Raw genomic sequence first — 25,830 nt, forward strand, 5'->3', positions numbered from 1 at the left:
TCTTACATTATTTCATTTAATCCTCTGTAAAACACAAGGAGGTACATGCTATGGTCATACACATTTTATAAAGCTGTACTGGGGTACTATAAAAAACCTTACACAGACCTGAAATAAGGTACCTTTCCCAGGTTACATGGATGTTAAGAAGTAGAATGAGGCTTCAGAAGTCGAATCTTTACCCCCAAGGGAAGGCCTCGGTGACGGGAGAGATTCTTATGCCCTGTATTCTTCGGATTTTTAGATTAGCCTAACTAAAGAAATAATTTTTTAAAATCTTGGAGGCCTGAAGATCCAGTGCACCTGTGCCTTTATACTGCAGTTAGCAAAGAAATTGCAAGAGTCCCAAGTTCCTCTAAGGGCACCATCAGACCAGAGTAGAAGAAATGTTAGCACGGTATGTCTAGGTAGATGGTCCAAATGCAACTTGTTGACCTCCTATCATATTCAGATGTCTCCAGCATTGAAAGTAAAGTAGTATGACTTTTTCCTGATCTGTAGAAAAGCACAGAGAATGGAGCATGTCACAACTCTGCTAAATTTCTGAGAGCTCCAGAAAAGCACAAGATCAGCCAAATCTTTACAGGGCCTCTCAGGTGGGGAAGAGAAGAGGTGGAAGTTGCAGAAGTAACTGAGAGAGCTGCCCACACCAGTGCCTGCATGGACAGAAACAAGAGGGCACAACGGAATAAACCACCAACCATAGTTTTCCATGAAGCTATTGAAGGTGAAGGTTCAGAGCTCCTCACTTGCACAAGATCCTGTAAAGACACGAAATGTATTGAAATTGCCTTATTATTTTCCAGCACTCTAATTGAAGATTAAATTGCAAAAATCTAGTGAATGGATTTAAAATGTAGAGGTCAATGAATTTTGACAAACTTATATTCTCATGTAACTAGTAATCATATCAAAATACATAACATTCTTATCATGCCAGCAAGTTACTTGTGCCCCCAAGGCTTCTGTCCCACTCAGGCAAACACCCTGCCTATTGTATTTTTCCCCCCAGGTTGTTTTGGCAATCTTCAGTGTACACATTTTCATATAAATTTCAGAATCCCCTTATAATTTCTTCAAAAAGACTTTTATCAGGAGTCACACTCTAAATTCTGCCTCCTTTAGTACTCAGTGCCTGTTGATATTCTGTTCTCTTAGCCTTCCCACTATCGTTTTTTCTGAGCAGCTTGGGGTCTCCCCCAACATGTGCATAGTTGAAGGAAGAGCTAAAGGTCTGGGGAATCTTGAATGTGGGTTTTGGGAGGTTACATTTATGACTCTCTTTTCAAATAGTATTTTCTCTTCACTTTCCATCTGCTTTTGACCTTGAACTGTGGCCTCTGACTTCTCGGTTCATTGGGACTTCACCATTTGAGAGCTCTATTGCTTGCATGGCTTAGCAAAAACTGGATAGATCTAGTTATAGACAGTCTCTCTTCTAAGGACCATGTAATCTGTGGTTTCTAACTAGTTTTGTTCACTTTCGAGCACCTTGAGTTACATAAAAAAAATAATAATTTGTCTAGTAAGAAAGCATAATTGTCTTTGAAAGATGTTTTAATTTCTTATATGATACTTTGGTATTTCCAGAAGCAGAACCTATCATATCCTTTTAAAAAGTCATGGAAATAATGCATTTTAACTGCATTCTGTTAAGAGCACTGCCTCTTTCTACAGTGACTTCCACTCTACCATGCTTCGCTTATGTCGGGTCACATTAGAGTTGTTGCAAGCGTTTTAGGAGTCTGGCAAAGGAAAAATAGACCTGGCAATACATATAGCTTGAATTTATTGGATGTTAGGTGATTCTCAAATAGATTATTACTAGCATTCTGTAAATGGATGGCTTCCAGGAATATTCTTATTGCCCATTGCATTTTCTCAGCCGTTACAATAAGTGTGTAATGCCAGAGGTTACCTAACACAAGATATATATGGGTAGTGAGTGAGAACAAGATTTGACATGTTCAAAGCCAGAAGATTTTTTCCCCTTTAATAGACTTTATTTTTGGAACAGCTTCAGATGTACAGAAAAATTGTGAAGATAGTACAGATGGCTTCCTTATACTTCACACCTCACTCACTTGATTAGCATTACATGTTAGTATGGTGAGTCAATATTGATAATTCTGGTTAGTCAAAGCTCATATTTATATTTCCTTAGTTTTTGTCTAATGTACATTTTTTGTTCCAGAATTACATCTAAGATACTAGATAACATTTAGTTAGGTCTCTTAGACTCCACCTGGAAGTGACTATTTCTATTTTCCTTGTTTTTTTGATGCTTTGAACAGTTTAATTTGTTTTCATATATTTTTAAATTTCTTCTTTGGTTGACCCAGAGGATGTTCTTTAAACTCCATGCATTTGGAGGTTTTCCAAAACCTTTCCTGTGGTTGATTTCAAGTTTCATAGCATTGTGATCTGAAAATGTGCATGGTATGATCTTGATTCTTTTATATTTATTGAGGACTGTTTTGTGACCCAGTATGTGATCTCTCTTGGAGGATGTTCCATGTACACTTGAGAAGAATGCGAATTCTGCTTTAGGATGAAAAGTTGTGAATAGATCTGTCAAGTCCATCTGGTCCACTGTTTCATTCAGGGCCTTTGTTTCTTTATTGATTTTCTGCCTGGATGTTCTGTCCATTGCTGTAAGGGGAATGTGAAAGTCCCCTGCAATTACCACATTCCTACCAATAAGATTGCTTATGTTTGTGACAATTGTTTTACATATTTGGGTGCTTTCAAATTCAGTCCATAAACATCTATAATTGTTAGCCCTTCTTGATGGATAGACTCAGTAATTATGATATAATGCCCTTCTTCATCTCTTGTTACAGCCTTTAATTTAAAGCCTAGTTTGTCTGATATAAGTATGACTACTCCAGCTTTCTTTTGACTTCCAGTAGCGTGATAGATCTCCATCCCCTCACTTTCAGTCTGAAGGTGTCCTCAGGTCTAAAATGGGTCTCTTAGAGACCACAAATAGATGGGTCTTGTTTTTTGTTTTTGTTTTTTTTATCCATTCTGATACCCTATGTCTTTTGATTGGAGCATTTAGTCCATTTACATTCAGTGTTGTTATTGAAAGACAGGGATTTAGAGTCATTGTGTTATCTGTAGGTTTCATGCTTGTAGTGATGGTCCTTGCAGAATTTCACTCACAGAGTCCCCCTTAGGATCTCCTGTAGAGTTGGTTTAGTGGTGATGAATTCCTTCAGTTTTTGTTTGGGAAAACCTTTATCTCTCCTTGTATTCTGAGTGACAGGCTGGATGAAGGATTCTTGGCTGCATATTTTTCCTATTCACATTGAAAATTTCTTGCCACTCCTTTCTGACCTGCCAAGTTTCAGTAGACAGGTCTGCTACTACCCTTAGATGTCTACCCTTGTAGATGGTTAAGGCCCATTTATCGCTAGCTGCTTTCAGAATTCTCTCTTTATCCTTGTATTTTGCCAGTTTCACTATGACCCGTTGTGCAGAAGGTCGATTCAGGTTAAGTCTGAAGGGAGTTGTCTGTACCTCCTGGATTTCAATGTCTTTCCTTCCCCAGATTTGGGAAGTTCTCAGCCATCATTTCTTCAGGTATACCTTCAGCCCCTTTCTCTCTCTCTCTCCCTCCTCCTCCTGGAATTCCTATGATACAGATATTGTTTCATCTGATTGCATCACTTAGTTTTCTAATTCTCCCCTCATGGTCCAGAATTATTTTATCTCTATCTCAGCTTCATCTTTTTCCATAATTTTATCTTCTATTTCACCTATTCTCCCCTCTGCCTCTTCAGTCTTTGCTGTCACTGCCTCTAGTTTATTTTGCACCTCATTTACAACATTTTTTAATTCATCATGACTAATTTTTAGTTCCTTGATGTCTGCAATAGACTCTCTATCTTCTATACGTTTTTCAAGCCCAGCAATTCATCTTATAACCATTATTCTAAATTATTGTTCAGTTATATTGTTTATATCTGTTTTGAGCAATCCTTTAGCATTTCTTCCTGGAACTTCTTTTGAGGAGAACTCTTCCATTTTGTCATTTTGGCTAGTTTTCTGTCCCTTATATGTTTTAAAAGCTTGTTATGTGCCCTGAACCTGTGAGCACTACTATATTAAAGAAGGGGTTTTACGCTGTCTAGGGCCTGGCCCTTCAGGAGGTGTTTTGTGGAGTGTGTTACCTGCTCTCTGTTGTTGTGACTTTGGTTACTTTATCTCCCTATCCATAATGATGTTTTGGACCCTCTGCTAGGTGTGCATTGATTTTTTTCACTGAAGTAGCCCTGGAAAGGAAAACAAACAAAAAACAGAAACACCAGCTACAAGTATACAACAAGGTGGAGGCAGTGCTGATGGAAGAAGTTTTATCCCATACAAAGAGAGAAATGACAGGATCAGGGAAAAAGATAAGAAAAGAAAACTGACCAGAGAAACTATATGGTTTAGTCCAGAGAGAGAGAGAAAGGAAAATAAAGAAGGAGGTGTAGAATATGTATCAAGAGAATAGATTATATATGTCTGCTTAAACCAACAATTAGAATAACCAGACTAGAGGAAGGAAGGAAGAGAAAAGGAAGAAGAAAAAAATTATATACATATATATGTGTGTATATGTATATATATGTGTGTATATATATATATATATATATACACATATATATATATACATATACACACATACATATATATATATATTTTATATATATATATAAAATAAGAATTTTTCGAGAATTAAATCAGGCAATGCAACAGCACTGGTCTGGAGGAGGGGCTGTCTGGTCAGCGTGTATCTGGCTCCAGTAGATACACAGTTACCAGGAGTGGAGGGGCGTGGTTTGGCGTATGTGTGTCCTGCCTCCACTGTGGTCCCCCCACCCCCGCCCCCTGCCTGCCATTCCCTGAAGCCTCACCTTGATGGTGATGGGGAGAAAAATGGCAACACCCTGGTCTCTCCTCCCCGGATCAGGTGTCCCACACCACTCTGTTCAGGCAGTCCTCACAGCGCCCTGTGGGCTCTAGCGGGCCATTTCCTCCCCCCCCCCCCCCCCAAGTCTCCGGTGCCTCCCTGGGGCTTCTGTGGGATTCAAATTCAGATGTATTGAAGGGTCCTGTTCCATGTGCCCTGGTTTCAGGGAAGTGCCACTCCACCCCACCAATGGAGGGGCTCCTCCCACTGCCACATGGGCATGAATGAGGCAGTTTGTCCCACTCTGCTGACTCCCAAGCTAGTGCTCAGCTGGGATTTAAACCCCAATGTCTCTGCACCCCAGGTCTGGGAAAGTGCTGCTCTGCCCCTCCAATAAATGGCCTCTGGCTGGCGGAGGCAGGCAGTCTTTGTCCTTGGAATGTTCTCCAGGGAGGGTGTTGCTTTTTCCCACTGTGGACTGCACCTCTGAGCTAGTTACTGGGCCTAGGGCTGGCTCCCCCACCCACTCCCAGGTGGGTGAACTGGGCAGCCCTCCCCAGTCCAGAGAAAGACCTGAAGTTAGAGATTGGATCTTTCCCTGTCCCAGGTCCATGGATTTTTTTCTTGTCCAAATACAGCCCTATACTTCTACAGCCTTTCTTTCTCTTCCCTTTGTCTCTCCACAGAAGGGGATCCCTCCCCCCCCATGTCTACGGTGACTTTTTATCTTTCCCAGTTTGCATTCATGCACCTATGGCCTGCAAAGTTGTCTCTGTGGGCCCCTGAAAATGTCTCTGTCACTCTGCAGCCCAGACTCTTGGAATTCAAAGTCCTTTGACCTTGACACTGCTGTGTTTGAGGGAGGAGGGAACTTCAGGTTCCCCTCATCTGCCATGTTGGATCTCCTTTCCAGTCTGAATCCTTTTGTAAGACCTTAGGAATCTCTTCCTTAAATATCTCTAGGAGAATTTCTCCTGTATTCTCTTTTACTTTCAAGGATTGTAGTTTCGGGCTTACCTTCTTCTGTATTTAGAAGCATGGTCTTTTTGAAACTCTCTCACACAAACAGTGTAGGTTCTGCAAATAACACAAAGTGATAGAACTAGAAAATGTTGCCCTCAAAAGGATCTCTCGTGGATCTAAAAATTAACAAAAAGATAAGGCTCAAAGTAGTTACATTCTCACAGCTGTATGTTAAATTAGCATGACAGAACATCTGCTTTCTAACTTTGAGCTTTCTGCCATGTACCATGGTAAGTAAGATGAGCATCAGTTTTAAATTTTGTGCTGGGCTTTTTGTCTCTGAATTATTTGACGAGACAATATTGTAAGTGTTTTTGTGGGGAACTAAGGAGAGCCACAAGTCACACTGGACACTTGATAGAGTTTTGTTTTTAACCTAACGATGATGATGATAAAAACCCAAATGTAATTAACGTGTTTTTTTTTTTTTTTTAATCCCTTTTAAGTGAACTCAAATTACTTACCAATGCAACATTATCTGGGACCAGTAAAGCAATTACAGGAACAAATACTTTGTTTTCAGTAAAATGAAATAGACCCAGGTGCAAGACCTATTTATATCTGTCTTCCCCCCTCTCCTTTTTTTTTCTGGAATGAGTTTCAAGGAGAAATGAAATTTTGAAACTAGATGACTCGATTATGTAAATGAATTAATTATATATGGAACAGATTCTATTTTATGTTTTTTTTCCACTTTTCCTTATGACTAGAATTGTTTTTAGATACGTGCATTTTCCAGGGTTCTGAGAAGGTAAATGTTCCATAAATGTGCACCACTTAGAAATACAGTTCAATTAACTGTGTCCTCTATCGCTCCTCCAGGTACAATTATTTTGTAATGGGTAATACAATTTTAGTATCAGTGAGATGCATTGCTAAAAGTTTCCACGGACCTTCCACCTAATTTGAAGACACGATACTATTATGGCCTCATAAGTAGGTTATTAGGCTTAAGTTTACGCTGGAGGAAGTTTAAAAACTGATATCCTTCCGCAGGACCACAACAATTACTGTTCTTTAAAAAAAACAAGTGCGTTTTTCACTGTTGGCAAATATTGTTTGCACTATCACTTTTTAAATCATGATGCTTTTTTGTGTACATAGGCCTACATCCAACACAGCAGAACACTAGTGCTACCATATGGTTCGGCCGGAAATCGTTTACACCAAAACCCTCAAGGGCTTCTGAAAGTCAGGACATTTGAAAAATCCCTGTGACTCATTTCAAACATGACTGTTAAGTAGAAGAAATAGATAGACATGGATGTCTCTCTGATCTCTGCTCTTGAATCAACAATCCATTGTTCTTTCATTATTTCCCTTTTCCTAAGTGGAAATCTCTCAGACTCCTAAAGGAAAATGTCTTTATTCTGACCACATTCAGGTGTTTTCTAAGTTTTGTTCCTTCCCTATATGCCCATTCTTTGATTTTTTTTTTTTTACCACATATAAATTTATATTGTGATATCCCTCCCATGTATAAGACCTATATCCTCAGTCTATTAATAAAAATCACAGAATTTACTAAAAATAGTTTCAATCAATCAATTGCAAGCAGACTGACTGTCTTTAACATTTTCTGTGAAATAGCTGGCCACTTACTACCAGTGAGCTTTAGAGTGGTTCTCCTTTGTATCTTTGTGACCTGGCAGCTTTTTTATCTTAATTCTCAGCCCAGGGCACATGCATCCCAATGTTTATAGCAGCATTATTGACAATAGCCAAAGTTTGGAAAGAGCACAAAAGTCCATCAACTGAGGAATGGATAAAGAAGATGTGGTATATATAATACAATGGAGTATTAGCGATCAAAAAGAATGAAATCCTGGCATTTGCAACAACGTGGAGGGAACTACAGTGTATTATGCTAAGTGAAATAAGTCAGAGAAAGACAAATATGATTTCACTGCTATGTGGAACTTCAGATACAAAAAAGATGAACTTAGGGGAAGGGAAGCAAAATTATAAAAAAAAGGAAGACAAACCATAGTGACTCTTAAATACAGAGAACAAACTGAGGGTTGCTGGTGGGGGTATAAAGGCTAAAGGAGTGAGGGGGAAAAAAACAACTGCAGAGTGAATAATTGGAAAAATTAAAAGAACAGTATAATTGCCAGATACTAATTTTAACTTTAAGATTTCCATATAAAAGATTCACTTAGGGGCGCCAGGGTGGCTCAGTCGGTTAAGCATCCGACTTCGGCTCAGGTCACGATCTCGCGGTCCTGAGTTCGAGCCCCGCATGGGGCTCTGGGCTGATGGCTCCGAGCCTGGAGCCTGTTTCCGATTCTGTCTCCCTCCCTCTCTGCCCCTCCCCCGTTCATGCTCTGTCTCTCTCTGTCTCAAAAGTAAACGTTAAAAAAAATTTTTAAAGATTCACTTAAAAATGTTGATCATCTCCTGTATATGAGAAATTGTGCTTAGCATTGTTCCTGTTGCAAAGGTGACTAACTGAAAGAGAGTGCTTCCCATGCTTCCTCAGCCAGGATCAGTATTGAACGATACCATACACACAGGGCTGGCATGCCTGTGCATCCAATTGGAAAGTCAATCATGAGTTTCTAACCCTGGAAGTTACTTTTCACTGAACAGAATAAGAGAGTTAATACCAACCATCAACACACAAAAATCTCTGACTCCTAATGGATTACAATGATCTAGACAGCTCCTACTTGAAGCCTACCCATCGTAGAACATTTATATTTTAAAGGAGTAATAAAAACATTTAAATCAAAAAGATTGAGTACCGTATCTGTCTAGCAGGCCAGCATTTGAAAGGGATATTTTATCCACTTTTTTTAAATTTATTTTTAAGAGAGTGAACACACACATGTGAGGGAGCAGGACAGGGGCAAAGAGGAAGACAGATGATCTGAAGCTGTGTGTACTTTCTCTCTCTCCCTCTCTCCCTCAAAAATAAAATTAAAAACAGAAAGCTTTAATTCAAAGTGGATACATACAGGGGCACCCGGGTGGCTCAGTTGGTTAAGCAGCCTACTTTGGCTCAGGTCACGTCCTCACGGTTCAGGAGTTTGAGCCCTGCATCGGGCTCTCTGCTGTCAATGCAGAGCGAGCAAAGAAAGAGAATCCGAAGCAGGCTCCATACTATCAGCGCGGAGGTGGGTGCAAGGCGCAAACTCAACAATGGTGGGATCGTGATCCGAGAAGAAAGAGTGTCAGAAGCTTAACGGAGCCGCCCAGATGCCCCGAGTTTAAAGCTTTCATAAGCACCTGACGCACGTCTCTGCCCCTTTCCACAGGACTCTGCTTTTGCCATCCCCTTTGCAGGCCCCTTCTCTTCTGGACAAAGTCTAGAGAATGTTGGGAATTTAATATTTTTACTTCAATGATGATATGTACTGTGAATATACTAAAAATACACCGTTAGGGTATTTTTGACACGGGAGTGGTGGTTGTCCCCTTAGCACCATCAATGATTTATTTCTTCAAAAGCTGCCATTCCATTTCTCGGAATTCCTTTTCTGTGCTGCTCATGGCTATTTGCTGAGGAGAGGAACCAATGAGAGATTTGCAAAGTGGACGTTTAGTGGAAGTCAGGATTTTCAGTGTCACACCGGCCCCTGATGGGGCGTGTTGCCAGAGCGCTTCCTGCCGTGCAGTTTACAGGCTTCCCTGCTCTGGGTGTCTGCCTCCCTCTCTCTACGCCATCACCTCCTCTTTTGTAGCAAGTTAGCAGGTTGTGGTATCTCATTGCTGGCTGCCGCCTTCCTAATCTTTAGAACTTCATTCAGCTCCTTCTGCAAGGTTGGAAACCCTGATTCCTACATGAAATTTCTCATTATATTATCTCATAATAATTGTAGTGGGTTTTTTTTTTTCTCAACCAAACCCAGTCTGATACTACTTGCAGAGAAAAATGTTAGTATTTTTTACAGTACAAAAAAAAAAAAAAAAGCCTTTCACATTTGGAGGTGATAATGATGGCTGAGGCTTACTCAAGCCAAAAACATGAGTAATTTTCAAAAGTATGTTCAACTTTCTATGATTTTGATTTGTAATAAGGAGCAAGATTTAAGATTTAGAGGTTTTTCTTTTTCATAAATACCTAAAATTGAGGCCCAAATATGTTAAAAGATATAGCCAATACTGTGTTTTGTTTTGTTTTAAATTTCATACAATGGATTGAGGGGGTTTTTTTGTTTTGTTTTTAGATTTCAATATATAAAGTTTTACTCTATAAAAATTTGACATAAAATGTTTTTTACATAGGTTATAGATGCTTTCTAATATATTTCCATAGAAAATACAGAAATAAAGATAATTATAATTTCTAGATACTTTCTGTTGTAGTTCTCTATAATACATATAAATACTGTTGAGTGTCCATACCTCCCATCAAACCAAAGCCAGCAAAAACATTGTTACCTCACTAAATGCTTTCAAACAAGAATTCTAAACAAGATCGTCTCTCTTGATTTTACTGGAAGTCAATGGTACATGAAAAAATTATTACATTGCTGACTAAGATCATTCTCATCAATCAGGTTGAAGAGCAGCGTGACCAAGAGAAAGCTAAGCAAAATTTATTTCTTGATAAAATGCTAATTTCAATGTTTTATCATGCAAATTTCCTACTCTTAAAATGTTTATGCTCACCGTGCATCATAGTATGTATGAAAATAAAATGACTTAACAACTGCATTTTTTTGAAACCTGTGCTCTTATCAAAGAAGCTGTGCCATTTTCAAAGGCCATTCCCTAATACATTATATAAAACAACCCAGTATCAAAGATTTTCTCCTTGTGACAATAACATGGGTCAAGCTTAAATAAATTCCATGTGCTGCTACTCACCATGAATCCCTCTAAATAGAGTTGTCCTGGTGGGAGGGCCACATTATCAAGCTCAGTATAAAATTCAGAGCATCTGCATGGAGTTAAGAGTGGAGAGCTCAAGCCTGAAACTACTTATTGTATCACCCAACAATGGTTTTTGCTGGAAGATGAATGTTTGCATCTGAAAATCAATCAGTATATTCCTTGACATATAATTTAAAGAAAGAATATGTGTGATAAAGAATTTAGAACTATCAAAACATTTTAAGTCCAATTTTACTATTTAAAATTGTAGTAAAATTTTAAATGTTTGATGATACATAGTGCAGGAGTTAAGTTCTTAACACTGCAGGCTACACTCGCTGTCTATGCTTTTTACAGTTGCACATTCCAGTACACGCTGATTTGCAGCTGGCTCACTAAATATCACTAAACGTATTTTTGCAGGAGAAATTGTTCAGAAACAAAATGTTTTTCAACATCAGTTTTTAAGAAAACAAGTTGTTTCATTTGTACTTTAGGTAGCTCTCAAAAGCAACTTGTTCTTAATTAGTCAAAATATTTGGTGTTCTAGCACAATTATTTCAGCAAATTCGATTAAAGTTTTAGCCTCCATAAACTGAACACTCTAAGGAATTGTTTTAGAGCAAGTTTACTATTGTTGTTAAGCATATTTTAAACTCAATGCGTTTTTGAAGGTTTGTTATGCAGTTTCATTTGTGGAAACAAAATATGTTCTTGGTACCTCATTTACTTTAACTCTTCAGTTTTTTTGTACTTTTATGTTCCTTTTCAGACCAGATGAGAGATAATTTATTATAGATGTCCTAAGTGATTTTGGCAATTTTTCTCAGGGAAATTGGAGGTGGCAAAGTTACTGTTTTAACTTCATTTCATTGTCAACTATGTGAAGAATTTTCAGTAGGACTTTTCTTGAAACAAGTATGGTCTGAGTGGAAGTAAATGACTCTGAGATAAATATAGTTATTCTTTTTAATTTTGGGTCTAGTATAATTTCTAAACTTGTTTATAAACCTAAGTTTGCATGAAAGGCTATTCATAATAAGTTGCTTAGGTAATGTAGTCTCTTTTTTATCGAAGTATAATTGATATACAATATTCTGTTTCAGGTGTACATCCTAGAGATTTGATATTTTTATACATAAGGAAACAATCCCTACGATAAGTCACCATCTGTCACCATACAAAGTTGTCATAATATTATCATCTATTAACTGCTAATCTATTTTGCTAATTATTAAAATATTTTAAAGTTCGGGCTCCTGGGTGGCTCAGTCGGTTGAGCGTCTGACTTTGCTCAGGTCGTGATCTAGCTGATCGTGGGTTTGAGCCCTGCATCAGGCTCCATTGCTGTGACACCTTGGAGCTGGAGCCTGCTTCGGATTATGTGTCTCCCTGTTTCTCTGCCCCTCCCCTTCTTGTACGCGCGCTCTCTCTCACTCAAAAATAAACAAACAATAAAAATAAAAACATTTCAAAGTTCTTAATTGCCTTATTACAGTTAATGACCGTCATATCCATCACTGAATATTGTACTATTTTCCTCAGAATATGCCTTTTAACTGGCAGAATTTTAAGACATGCAGCATAGAAAGTAATTTTATTTTTACTGTAAGTTCCATCTGTAATTTTAAGTATTTTGTTATTCATTCCTTGACCCTATTCCTGATGTTGTGTTACTGATGAGGTACAATGGTAGCCTGTGTGCTAACATAATCATTGATCACACACTAGTTGAGGAATGTCAGAAGTGACAAAGAAGTTGACATTTCCCTATTTTGTCTTTAAAGGGCTAAGGTTGGAGCACTAGTAAAATGACTGATTTTACTAGTGACTGCAGCCATAAATAATATGGAGCGTTTATTCATCCATGTACACCTTTCACAAGAGATCTTAAGTGCTTGCTTTCTGTGTATGAGGTGCTAGTCTCTGCTGGACATACCGTGGTAAGCAAAACACATAGCAAAATTTGCCCTCCATTCTGGATCCGAGGAAGGAGAGGCAGGCAAAAAAAAAAAAAGTAAAATAGTAAATTCATAACTTGGCCAGATAGTGATAAAGCTGTGAAGAAAGAAAAAGGAGTTTGGGAAGGCATTTACAAATCATGGTCCAGAAGACCACTGAAGAAATAACCATTGAGAGATCTCTTAGCAATGCATCATCAGGGTCTCCCCTATACCATAGTGTTGGGTTTGCTGAAGAATGTCCGCCTCTATCTTGGGGAGAATACTTAAGATGAGTCAAAAGTATTATTAGGAAACTGCACTCTAAATTCATTGAAAAATAAAATCAATGAAAATCTGTCTAGCCATTTTACAGAAGGTAGTAACAGACTATATTGATGGGATTTCATGGCTGATTCACTATGCTTTCTAACATTGTGCTTTTCACATGTCCATTTAAACAGGCATCCAGCTATTGACTTTTAAAAATGTTAAATGTTAAAAATCTATGTTAAAACATAGATTTTAACAGAAAACATGTTAAAAATCTCTCTACTTAGGTAACTTTATTAATCAAAGCAAATTGCAGCCTGTCCCTTTAAACAAGAATTATTATGGTTTAAGCATTTGAGCTTTTAAGGGAATGGACTTACCATGAAGAGGTAGGTACTGAAATGGGGCATTTCCTTCTAGCCCTTTATGAGTCTGTACAGTATTAGGTGAAAACTGGAATAGCAATGCTTTGTGGGTGAGAGAGGGTTTCCAGATTTTCAAAACCATGAAAAGAGCTTTATTTCCCACACCTATTCCATCATAGAGTTCTATGCTAATCTGATCAGCTTCCACTTCTACCTGCAATCCGTCAAGAAATCCAGTATTCACTTCAAATATATACATGTGTTTAGAAATACACATGTATCTGAGTCACCATTTTCTCCCTCCTGGACTACTAAAATAATACAGTGAGTAAAGAAAGACTTATTTGCCCTATCTGGGTTGTGTTGAATTCAAGGCTGAGGTTGCAAATTTAGGAACTGCCTGGAAGAAGTAACTACTTATGACCAGTGTGTACCATGTTCTCATTGTGTTTCTCTTATTACTATTCAGTCTCTGTCTTTTGGGGTCACATGTAGAGCCAAGTCTGGACTTCACATGGTCTGATGTGTTAAGGGGGGGAAACTGCCTATGGCTTGGAGGAAACATACACCTACAGGAGAAACAAGCAGTTGATTTCAGGGGCCCACCAGGTTCTGCATCGACAATTCTGAAGGAGGTCGGCAATCCCCTGGACAGTTTTGTGGAGCATTCAAGCCTTGTTCAATAACATGTTGAATTTTTTTAGGAAGGGAACCTAGTAGAAAAACCAGATGTTGGACTTGACATCATTCAAAAGGTAGCAACTCTGGGACTACTGGAAAGGAAATTTTTTACTTCTGCAAGCCAGAGGACTACTGAAATTGGGGCACAGACCCATTAGGCAATATTGTGCTTTTAGCATCGCTGTTAAGAGCAATCTGAGAATGTTTACAAGTTTACAGTTATTGATGGAGATAGACCACAATGATAAATAGGTATTTAAATGGGAGAATAAGGAAATGAGTATTCTATCAGTGCATCTTTAATCTCCAGCCATGAGCCTAGTTCTTTAACAATTATGTCTCAGATGAAATATCACCAGCCTTATTTTTGCTGCCCTCTTGATTAAGCTAAGAAATCACTCAATAAGTCACCTGGGTTGGATTCTTTTCTACCATTTGAACTGAATAGCTTCAATTGGTCTCTTAGAGACCCATCAGCTAAATATACTGCTGTAGTGTCCTTGCCATGGGGCAACAGAGTGTAAATTTTAAACACAATTACAGAAGTTAGATCTGGAAGAACTGGGATAATTTTGCATTTAGATACTTGAGAAATTAGGTTTGTTTTTAATTTGGTAGGTGATTTGTGGTTAAATTTATTCTAAAGAGTTGCTCGTTAAAAAAAAAAAAAAAAACTATGCTGGCATTTGACTAGAGTACTCGGAAATAATAAACAATAGTTACCTCAGCTATAGATTTTCAACCAAGAATGATGAATCACGGTTTTAAAAATGGTAAAGTTAAATTTCAGTTGGTGATTAAGTAATTCTCTTCAGGCATTTATGCCAACGATCACTGTTTTAAATCCCTGAAATAGAAATATCCTTTTTAGCTTGATAAAACAGAATGCATTTCTATCTTCTATAGTTTTTAAAAGATACATGAAAGTAATAGAAATATTTCTATTTGTATTAGATAACAAAGGTATTATAAATTAATGTAGGGGTTTTTTTCCCTATGAACTTAAAAAGTTTTAAAAGCTAGACAAAAACATTCAATATTTCAAGTTTGTTTAAAGAAAGTTTACTTAGATCTCCTTTGAAGTTCAAGTATATAATTTTTTTTAATAGGACAAGATGTTATAATGTGCTTATAATAGCATTGCTTCAATTTTGTTGACAAGCCTGAGCTCACCTTTCATAAAAGAGAATTTGACTTCATGTATATATCACAACTCTAATAAAATATATAAAAGGTCCTACTTTATTTCAGTTAGAGGAAAGAAGAGATATTCCAGATAAAGAAGGGAAAAAAAAATCCCTGAGTATTCTAAGCTAGGCAATCTTATTTAAGGTGGCGGGGGGAGGGGAGGGAGGAGCCAGACCAAGAGTAGCAAAGCCTCTCAGAGCCTTTTTAGAGACTGTTGCTTAGTAAAACAAATAAATAAATATTACTGGAACAGCTGCAGAAGAAAGTCTGGCACAGAGATAGGGCTCTGGTGATAATATGCTCTATTGCCTACTAAAACAGAAGGAATCACAGTAGCATAAATGTACAAAGGATGAGAGGGTAAAGCACCTATACAACAGTCAATAACGTAAAATGTCAATTCTTATTCAACCCTATTCAAACAACCATGCATGATTTCTCCCGAAATTACTACTCCGGGCTTGATGGTTTCTTCATTAGATTTCCTATTGCCACCTCTACACGGTGTTAAACCAGGGGTGAATAATGGTGGCCCTGCAGCATCATAAAGCAGAACCCCTTTGCTAACAGTCTCTAACTACAGAGCGAGAACACTGATTAGCTGTGGCATGTTACTTCGAGGGAACTCAACTGGGAAATAATTTCTCTTCCATCATCCCAGGTGATTAGAAGAAGTAAAAAGCAATGTAATTTGCAGAGTGATTTTATTATTTAAAACATACATGAAACCTAGTGTGGCCTTAAAGTTTGTGGAAATATAAATACTCTTTTGGGAAGCAAACACGATAGTTTTTAAAAGGAAAACCAAGATTGATTTTGACCTTTAGCTATGAGCTAGTTCTCAAAAGCAGTATTTTTGGAATGGGAAAGAAAATAATGATACTCTTGAGTTTTAGTTTTGCTTCTGTTAAACTGTATTACAGGGGCTTTGCACAACTATGTAAAAAGTTACCCCCAAATTTCAGGATTTAAAACAACATTCTTATTACCTCATAGTTTCTGTGTGTAGGAATATGGGTACAGCTTAGCTGGGTGCCTCTGGCTCAGGGTCTTTCATGAGGTTTCAGGCAAGCTGTTGGACTGAACTTCAGGCAACTTAAGACTAGGCTGTGGCAGAATGATACTCTCTTAAGCTCACGCACATGGCTAATGGAAGGCTTTGGCTCCTTACCACCTAGGCCTCTCCATAGGCTGCCTGAGATGCATAGGCTGCATTCTTCTTGTTAAAAGTCAATAGGTCCGGTCCCCACTCAACTGGAGGCAATTACATAAGGGTGAGACTAACAGAGGGCCAAGATCTTTGGGGCCATCTTAGAGATTGCCTACAACACCTGTGTTTTGGGGGGTTTTTTTGTTTTTTTTTTTGTTTTTGTTTTTGTTTTTTTTGCTTTTCATGTCTATTACTTTTAGGAGGAAGCAAGCCTTATTCTATCTAATGGCAAGCATTGGAACAAGGTCATCTTCCTAAAATCACGATATGATGAATATAATCTTGTATTTAAGAGCACATGGCATAAAACTTAAAAACAGTCTTGAGGAATGATCATCTTAATGTTCTGTAGAAAATGACTTCTGTTAATATGAATATTTACTGTTTCAAGAAAATAATACATGTTCACATACACATACTCATGTAGGTTTTAACTTAGGTTTTAGAAGGAAATTTTATTTTCACCGCCCATTTGCCAGATTCTATTTGAACACTGGCCGTTCCTTCTCTGTGTACAGCACTTGCTAATTTGGATGGAAAAATTTAATATGCATGAATAGGGAAATGCAACAAACTTCTTTTAAAAGTTATATGTAAATTAGAAAGGGGTTGGTATTCTGGAACTAGCTCTACAGAGATCTAATTCCACTCTCCTATCTGCCACTTCTCAGCTATGACCACAGGCAAGTTGCATAGCATCATCAGATTAGTGTCTTAGGTTAGCACCATTCAGGGTGCTGTATACACTGGATGGTTTACAAACAACAGAAATTCCTCATAGTTCTGAAGGATGGAAGTCCTCAGAGTTCCACCATGGTCAAGTTCTGGGGAAGGCTGCCTTCCAGCTGCAGATTGCCAGTGTCTCCCTGTGCCCTCTCATGGTGGAGGGGACAAGCTAGCTCTCTGGGATCCTTTTTTATAAGGTACTGATGCCATTCATAGGATTCAGTTTTTATGACTTAATCACCTCCTAAAGACCTAACCCCAATACCATCCTAAAAAGGAGTGGGTTAGAGCATTAATTTTCTATCCTTTGTAAAATGCTGTCATTTTAAGTCAAACATGCCATTATGTAAGAATGAGGGCAATGACAAAATAGTATTCTTTCGTATGTAAGAATATTCAGAATTTTAATTTTTAGATGCTAATATTCATAGCCCTATAGCTACTAATTTAGTGTATTTGCAACATGTACCCCGACCTTAAGTAGAATCATATTTATTGCATTTCAGTTTATTGAAAGTCTGAAACATTAAAAAATTCTCTGTATACTAATTTTTTATTAAATTCCCATTTTAAAAATATAATAAAATACTATTAAAATTTTATTTCAAAGAGATATTTTCCATATGCTCAAATACATGTAATATATATCACTTGCACTGATTTTAAATGGTAAATAATGGAAAGACCAACAAACTCCTTGTTTATGTCATCATAAGCATTCAGTAATTGAGTTATTTGTGATAGAATATTGAACTTGAGCACACACTCAATGTTTAATTGACTTGAGAAAATATATGCAGAAAAGCTGACGAACTAACATAACAGTGAAAACTAATTATTGATTAATATTTTTTAACACATTTCATACTTTGCTAATGTATGTTTGAAAAAAACAAGATTTAAGGTTAAGTTATGCTGAATAATGTCTATTAGGGAGTATTAGAATCAGACACAATTTTTCATCAGCTTTTTATTAAGGCATACTGTATTAAATATTTTTGCTTCTAATTGTTTAATATCAATTTAACTTTGCCCCTTTTTATCAGAAAATCAGCTGAGAGTCCAGTGTTATTTTACAGCTCCATCATTAAATAAATCTGTAAATTTACTTAAGTAATTTTGTTATATTCAATTTCAAATGTTAAGATTATTTAACTCATATTATTTTACAGCTCCATCATTAAATAAATCTGTAAATTTACTTAAGTAATTTTGTTATATTCAATGTCAAATGTTAAGATTATTTAACTCATATAATGGAAATATACTCTAATGAAATAGTACAATAGATGTCTATAAAACCTTAAAGTATATTATCTGTATTCATAAATATCTATATTTTAAAAAATTACATGGATAGCCAATGGTAAATGGCAGAGAAAACTATCAAAAGATCAGAGAAATTATTTGAAGATTAAAGGATGAAGTCAGTAAATCTAAACAGAAAAAAAACATAAAGTGTGAGATATTATCAGTCATTTTATCATGTGTATTTTCAATCTTAAAATTAGAGATTGGAGTATGAAACATGTTAGAAAAATACTAGCTAGAATTTACCCAAATTTAATTAATAATAAATTTAGAAATTAAGAAATAGCATGAACTTGTAACAAGATAAATCCCTGTGCTCTAAGAAATCTAACAAGCATTTTGGGCTGAAGGAAAATGACATAAGAAAGAAGGAATGAAGTGACTGAAAGAAATAAATGTCCTTTATTAATAAATTCCAAAGATATAACTAAAATATAAAGTTATATTGTGGAGCTTATAATCTATGTAGATGTAATATTAGGGCCACCTGTTTTGATGAGTACTGTGTGTTATACATAAGTGATGAATCACTAAATTCTCCTGAAACTACTACTACACTAAATGTTAACTAACTAGAATTTAAATAAAAATTTGAAACAAAAAAAATGAAAAAAAATCATAGCAAAACCATGGGAGAAATGGTACTTAACTGTTGCAAAGTTATTTTATATGAAGGGGCACAGGGGTAACTCTAAGTGAACTCTGACAAGTGGAGGATACCTATCGTAAGCCCTTGAGCCACTACACGTGCAGAAATGAGGTAGGGCTAAAATGCCAATAAAGGAATTAAAATGAAGTAGTAAACAACATACAATTAATCCAAAGTAAATATATATAATTTTATATGTATGTACACACATATAGTAGGGCAAATAGAAAATGGCAAAGTAGCAGACCTAAATGCATTTATTTAATTTTTTTAATGTTTAATTTTGAGAGAGCATGAGGGAGGGAGGAGCAGAGAGGGCGGGAGACACAGGATCCGAAGCAGGCTCCAGGCTCTGAGCTCTCAGCACAGAGCCCAATGCGGGGCTGGAACCCACCAGCCGTGAGATCATGACCTGAACCGAAGTCAGGTACTTAGCTGACTGAGCCATGCAGGTGCCCCAGACCTAAATTTAAGTATATTAAAAATAATATTAAATCGTAGACCAAACATTCCAGTTAAAAGGCAGAGATCATTAGGTAATGTTCTAAACTGAATTGTGTCCCCCTCCCCCCAAATTCATATATTGAAGTGCTAACCATTAGTACACGAGAATATAATATTTGGATATACAATTTTCAAAGACACAGTTAAAATAAAGTTTCAAGGGTGGGTCCTAATCCATCACGACTAGTACTTAGAAAATTTGTACATGGGTGCACACAGTGGGAAGTGAGGACATAGTGAGAAGGCAGGCATCTCAAGCCAGAGTGAGCACTCAGAAGAAACCAAACCTGCCAACACCTTGATCTTTAAATTCTAGCCTCCCGAATCATGAGAAAATAAATTTAAGTCACTCAATCTGTGGAATTTCATTTTGGCAGCTCATACAAATAGAGTGTAAACGGGCAAAATTCACTTTTATGCTATCTAAAAGAGATGAGCTTTAAAACAAATTAGTATACAAATAATACAGGAATGTGAACTTGGTTAATATTTGTAAATCGATGTCCTATGAATGAGTTGAATGACAAAGAAAATACATATGATCTCAAAAGATAATTAAAAAAAAAACACAGGAAGATGCCTGGAAAGACATTTAGAATGAAAAATAAGTTTACCTCCAAAGGAGGAACAGGAAATTGGGCAGTTAGTCAAGGACGACATACTATTAGCATAGGTTTTCTTTTTTCTTTTGTTTTCCTGATGTGATAATTATTTCAGAATAAACAATATTGGAATAATACTTCTTATATACTAATGTCTGATTCTAATGGCAAGGATTCAAAGCATTTTATAGTTAGTAAAATAATATTTAAAAAATTCTTAGTACTATTTGACATGAGCTAATAGATATCTCATATAAAAAAACATTATTTCTATTAAATGTTTTGACTCCGTGATTATGTAGGAAATTTCAAATTTCAAGAATCTTATTTTTTCTTTAAATATTCATTTGCTTTAAGTTGATGTTTTGTATGGCTTACTGTATCTCTGCTATGAAGAGATATGTGAAATAATTTAGCCACATTCGTTAATTCTAGCTTTTATAATTTTTTTCTCAATTTAATAAGTTTTAAATAGTATTTTCTAAATAGTGAATGATTTAAAAACTCATTGCATACTGTGAAAAATATGTTGCCATCTCAAGTTACAGATAACAATTCTGTGTGCTCTACTTTAAGAAGATTTTTTTATAGGCTATACCTGCCAGCTTATGATTAAAATATTGGCCTACGCAGTTGCCATGTACTATCTACGCCAAATGTTAAGACCTTACGTTGACATACCAGTTCAAATTTCCAGAGCAATTTTTGCTTTTCTGGGAGAAAAGATAGAAAAAAAACTTCAATAGATCTAGAATACGTTATTGATAAAGATGCAAATTTTTATTCAATGTTCTCCATGCCTATCAAGGTCCCCTCCTTGGGAAAGTAGGACACCTTTTCATATAGACATGCTTATCTCTTTCCTAAAGCAAATAGATCCAACCACAGCCAAAAATTCAGATTACTTGTGCTTTAAGTCATCAACTAAGGATAAAACTAGAACTCTCTACTACTTCCTATTATAAAGTTTTTTAAGAGACATGAAGTTTGGTGAGCATTGTCTAAAGAGCAGTGCTTAATTTTGAAACACAAGAGAAAGTAAGAGCTATAGATCCTACTGCATTAGGTTAACTTTATAAATAATAACCTACGTATAAACAGCATCATTATCTTTATAATGTTTAGATACATAGATACATGTAGTGTTTAGATACAATAGTTTAGAGCCCTATTTTTCGAATGGAAATCCTGTTTCCTGTAACATCGTTACCTTTATTTACCCAAGCAGAGGCAAGTTTGGAGTACCACTAGGAAAAAATATGTAGGTACCATTTGCTTGAAACAAGTTGTATATTTAACCTAAAGTGGAAAGAATGATTCAGAAAATGTAAACTCAAAATTTTTGCTCAATTTTGTGTCTAATTTATAGGGTCTATCATAGAAGTATGCAGTCCCATGTGGAAGGGACCTTATGTCATGTAATGTTATGCTTAGTATGCATGATCAAGTGTTGATGAATAAGCAGTATAGAGATGACACAAGAAGGAGAGAATAAGAGCAAGAGAAAGAAAGATGGATGGGCACAGGAGTCCCTTTCTCTTCTTACATGAATGTAAACTTTTATAGGTTTTTGTTCATTGAAGAATGTTCCCAACTTGGTGATAAGAGAACATACAGAAACATCATTTGATTTCCGAGGTCTCAGAACTCATGGCTAGAGCCACCAGTTGGTTTAGGATTGCTTTTTCATTGCCTTTCCCATATGTTGCTTTCAATTTCGTTATATTTAGTGGTTTAAAAAAATAATTCACCCTACTATTTTGGAATTCAGATGTAATACATACACACACCTATCAGTGATGTTATGTCGATTTTAAAGAAAGATCTGAAATGGAGTGGTGAAAGGAATATGGTCCTATATTTGAAGTGAGATATTAAAAATAGATTAACAGGAGACATGAGATATTCTGCACAAAGACTTAATATCATGTCTAAAATTGTACAACAGAATGTTTTGCTTTAACTTAAAATATGCCTACTGATGACTGTGCTCCTATTGAAAAAAAAACATCTGAGTTGGTTAGCAAATCAAAGCATTACATTTGTAGTCAAACAGATTATCTACCTAACTCTGCCACTGGCTGGGGCATAAACATCACTTTCACAGCATTCAGTGTATTATGTAAATTGAGGGATGATGGTTCTCTTAGTACCTGAGGTGTCATGGGAAAGATAGCATAATCATTACTTCAACAATTCACAGCATAGCATCTTGACAGCCAAATTTATGTCTTTTGATTTTATAAGCCGAGTCTCATAATTTTTTATGTATTAGTAGTTTTATTCTGTTCTGAATAAATTTGTTTTAAGGTAAATTTTGTAAGGTGACCATGAATAAGAAATGCCGACACTTTGTTTAAATGCTTTAAATATCTGTGTTTGGCCAATTATTTTCTGCGTTTACATATGTATATTTTTATTCTTTTCCTGGTAAGATCTGGATTCTTGCAAGAGCTGAATGTAGGACAAAAGGTTATTTCCTTTTCTTTTTCTAACCATTAAACCAAGCTAAAATGTTCCATATTCCCATAAACTGTGAATCAAAACTTAAAACAAGGTTCCCTATGAGAAACCAAACACCGCATTTTTATACACAGCTGCTAAATCCTTGTCAACTCTGAGTTCCTAAGCCATTCTCCTTGTTTCACTATCATTTATAAAGGGAAAAATGAGTATATGTGCTGTTTGCTTGAATATATTTGAGAATACATTGTTGCTTGAGGGAGAGTATTTTTTATTTGTTGACATTTATTTCTTCTTCTGCCATTTTGTATTTATACCTTGTCTTCTCTTATTTTTATTGTCTCACTAATCTTTCCCCTTAGCAGATCCTTTATATTAGAAATAACCAGCTTTTTCAGAGAAGTACTTTTTATGTCCCTGTAGAACTAAATTGGCCTCAGTTGTTCATTTAGCACATCAGCTTTCTAGGGATGAATTGGAGGCCTTACAAGTGTTTCTTAACATAATGCTGATGCTTAAAAGAAATCTCCAGAAGATTTTCTGGGTAGAAACAATCATGTTTACACATTCAAATTCTTAAAAATCTTGCCAGCCATTTAATTTTAGTTTCATATACAAGCTGGATTTGTATGCCTTTGCAGTTAAGCTTTTTTTTTTTTTTTTTTTTTTTTTTTTACAGTATTCCAAATCAAATCCTTCTAAGACAACACGCAAATAGTTATTCATTTATACTCTCGAATATTTGGAAAGAACTGTAGTTGTTGGAATAAGCATGGCATGGATTGAATTGAAAAAGAGATTACATATTAGTCCTTTTTTCCCCAAAATGTGTCTTATATTTGTAGGGAATATTTTTGAATACATAGATCATATTATGTAATAATATATCCATTGACACTATCTGAATACAATGTTGTAATTATGGTCTTTCTAAGGCTATGCATGTTTAGCTAACCTGTCTTCCTTGGAATCATTTCTTTGCAAGCTTGTATAAATCTTCCTGTCGTAAGCTCCCTTTTACCTTTATTCTTACCAGGGAATGTTTCATCTCCTATAAATCCTTTTTAGAAATATGTAACAAGCAGTCATATTGGTTGGCAGTGGTAAGTTTTAAACTGAATTTCATTAAATGTTTTATCACCTTGTTCTTTAACCATTCTAATAGATTAGGTACACCAGGAGGATGAGAATGTGTTTTTGACTCTCTTTGGTTACAAGAGCCTCTTCATGCCCTCCTGGGATGGTGCTTGTTGTGGAGTTAAATGTCTTACACAACTTCTTCTAATTAGGTGACTGCTTACTATTTTCATCCTCAGTGTCATGTGTATTAGAGTCCCCTTTCATCTAGAGAATGAATACTATGAAGTCTCAGGCAGTGCAGCAACCTACACCACCCCCCCTTTCTTCTTGCCCTTTTCCCTCCATTTCTACATGTTAGAATGCTTCTTAGTTACAGGTGCAGCTCAATCCCACCTTATTAAAAGTCTTTTCTGATCCATCTTATCAGGAGCAACTTTCCTATTTTCTGAATTCCACAGAACTTTGCATCTCTCTTTTTTTTTTATTTTTTTTTTTTAACATTTATTTATTTTTGAGACAGAGAGAGACAGAGCATGAACGGGGGAGGGGCAGAGAGAGGGAGACACAGAATCGGAAGCCGGCTCCAGGCTCTGAGCCATCAGCCCAGAGCCCGAGGCGGGGCTCAAACTCATGGACCGCGAGATCGTGACCTGAGCTGAAGTCGGACGCTCAACCGACTGAGCCCCTGCATCTCTCTCTTAGAGCGAGTATTATGCCTATTGATATTAAAGCTAGTTAATAGTTATTTTCATTTAAAAATGTTCATTTTTTTTTAATCTCCTGTAACTTTTAAAAATCACCCAAAATATATTTTAAAGATGAGGAAACGGAGGTACGGAACATTGGTATATAATAGAATTTGGATTTCAACCTGGAGAGCCTAATACCAAGAGGCCAAGCTATTAACATTATGCTGAATATTTTAAAGATGTAGTGTCGTGATTCCTCTAAGTTTTAAATAACTCCTCATCTGTGTGTGTTCAAGAAATATTGTTAAATAGAATTGGACCAACTCTATGATTTGGATTGGGCTTATATGCTTCTCACATTATAGCCCATCAATAACTATACTTAAAGTACCTACCTCTTGGTTTTTTCAACATTTATCGTGTTCTCCAAAACCAGACTATATCTAATTATGCCATTAGACTGGTCTTGCTTCCTGTTTTTTTTTTTTTTCTTTCAGTTTGAGACAGAGCTAACGTGCGCCCGCACGTGAGCGGGGGAGGGGCAGAGAGAAAGAAAGAGAAAGCCCAAGCAGGCTCCGCACTGTCAGTGCACAGCCATGAAACCTCAAGATCATGACCTGAGCCAAAACCAAGAGTCAGAGGCTTAACTGAGCCGCCCAGGCGCACTTCCTGTTTCTGAATAATTATCATTTTCTTCATGACCTTTTATCTTTCTGAAATGAATACATCTATCTTCAACTAAATTTAGCTAAGTACATACATAAGAGCAATTTGTAGGATAAATTAACTATAAACAAGTTGAAATAATGACAAGCTTATATTACAACAGCATTCTAAAAGATTATATTGCACATTTTATCTATATCCAAAACATAGTTCAAGAAGCTAATACATGCAGATAGACAAATGGGCCTCTTGCACTGGTCAAGTTTGTTTCATTGTCTGTATTCCACAGCTCAACATTTCAAGCATACCATTTGTGAAATTTCATTATATCATTTTATTATCATGTATTTTTTCCATATTTCTTGAGGACAGAGAACATATCCTTTTAACTCTATGCAATCTTGTGTGTGCCTGCCACACAGACCTAGTGTGGCATTTTCTGACTACCTCGCCTACAGGGAAAATTCCCACCCTCTCCCCTGCCCATTTTACTCCTTTCCTTCACATTATTCTGTTGTATTTTCTTAATAGCCCAAAATAGTCTTTCATATATTTATCTTTGAACACTTTCTGCCTCTAATATTTTACCTTAAGGGCCTACCTCCCATAAGAACAAAGACATGTTTACCCCTGAATTTCCTAGAAAAAAAAGTATACCATGCTTTCAATAAGTAGTTAATAACTGCTTGCTTATTGAATAATGACCATGTCTTCAATAAATTGGAAGCTAATTTTG

General features: G+C 36.3%; 1 long non-coding RNA gene across 1 annotated transcript; it reads right to left on the bottom strand.

Annotated features, from left to right (window-relative positions):
• LOC122199414 lies at nucleotides 1-24,911 on the bottom strand. Its single transcript, XR_006193498.1, has 5 exons — nucleotides 24,824-24,911; nucleotides 14,730-14,853; nucleotides 5,921-6,042; nucleotides 702-761; nucleotides 1-495 (listed from the first exon to the last, which is right to left on the bottom strand). It is a non-coding gene; the product is annotated as an uncharacterized LOC122199414 (long non-coding RNA).
• Nucleotides 24,912-25,830: the final 919 nt, after the last annotated feature.

Source organism: Panthera leo, chromosome A1, assembly GCF_018350215.1.
Source record: "Panthera leo isolate Ple1 chromosome A1, P.leo_Ple1_pat1.1, whole genome shotgun sequence".
Taxonomy (NCBI): domain Eukaryota; kingdom Metazoa; phylum Chordata; class Mammalia; order Carnivora; family Felidae; genus Panthera; species Panthera leo.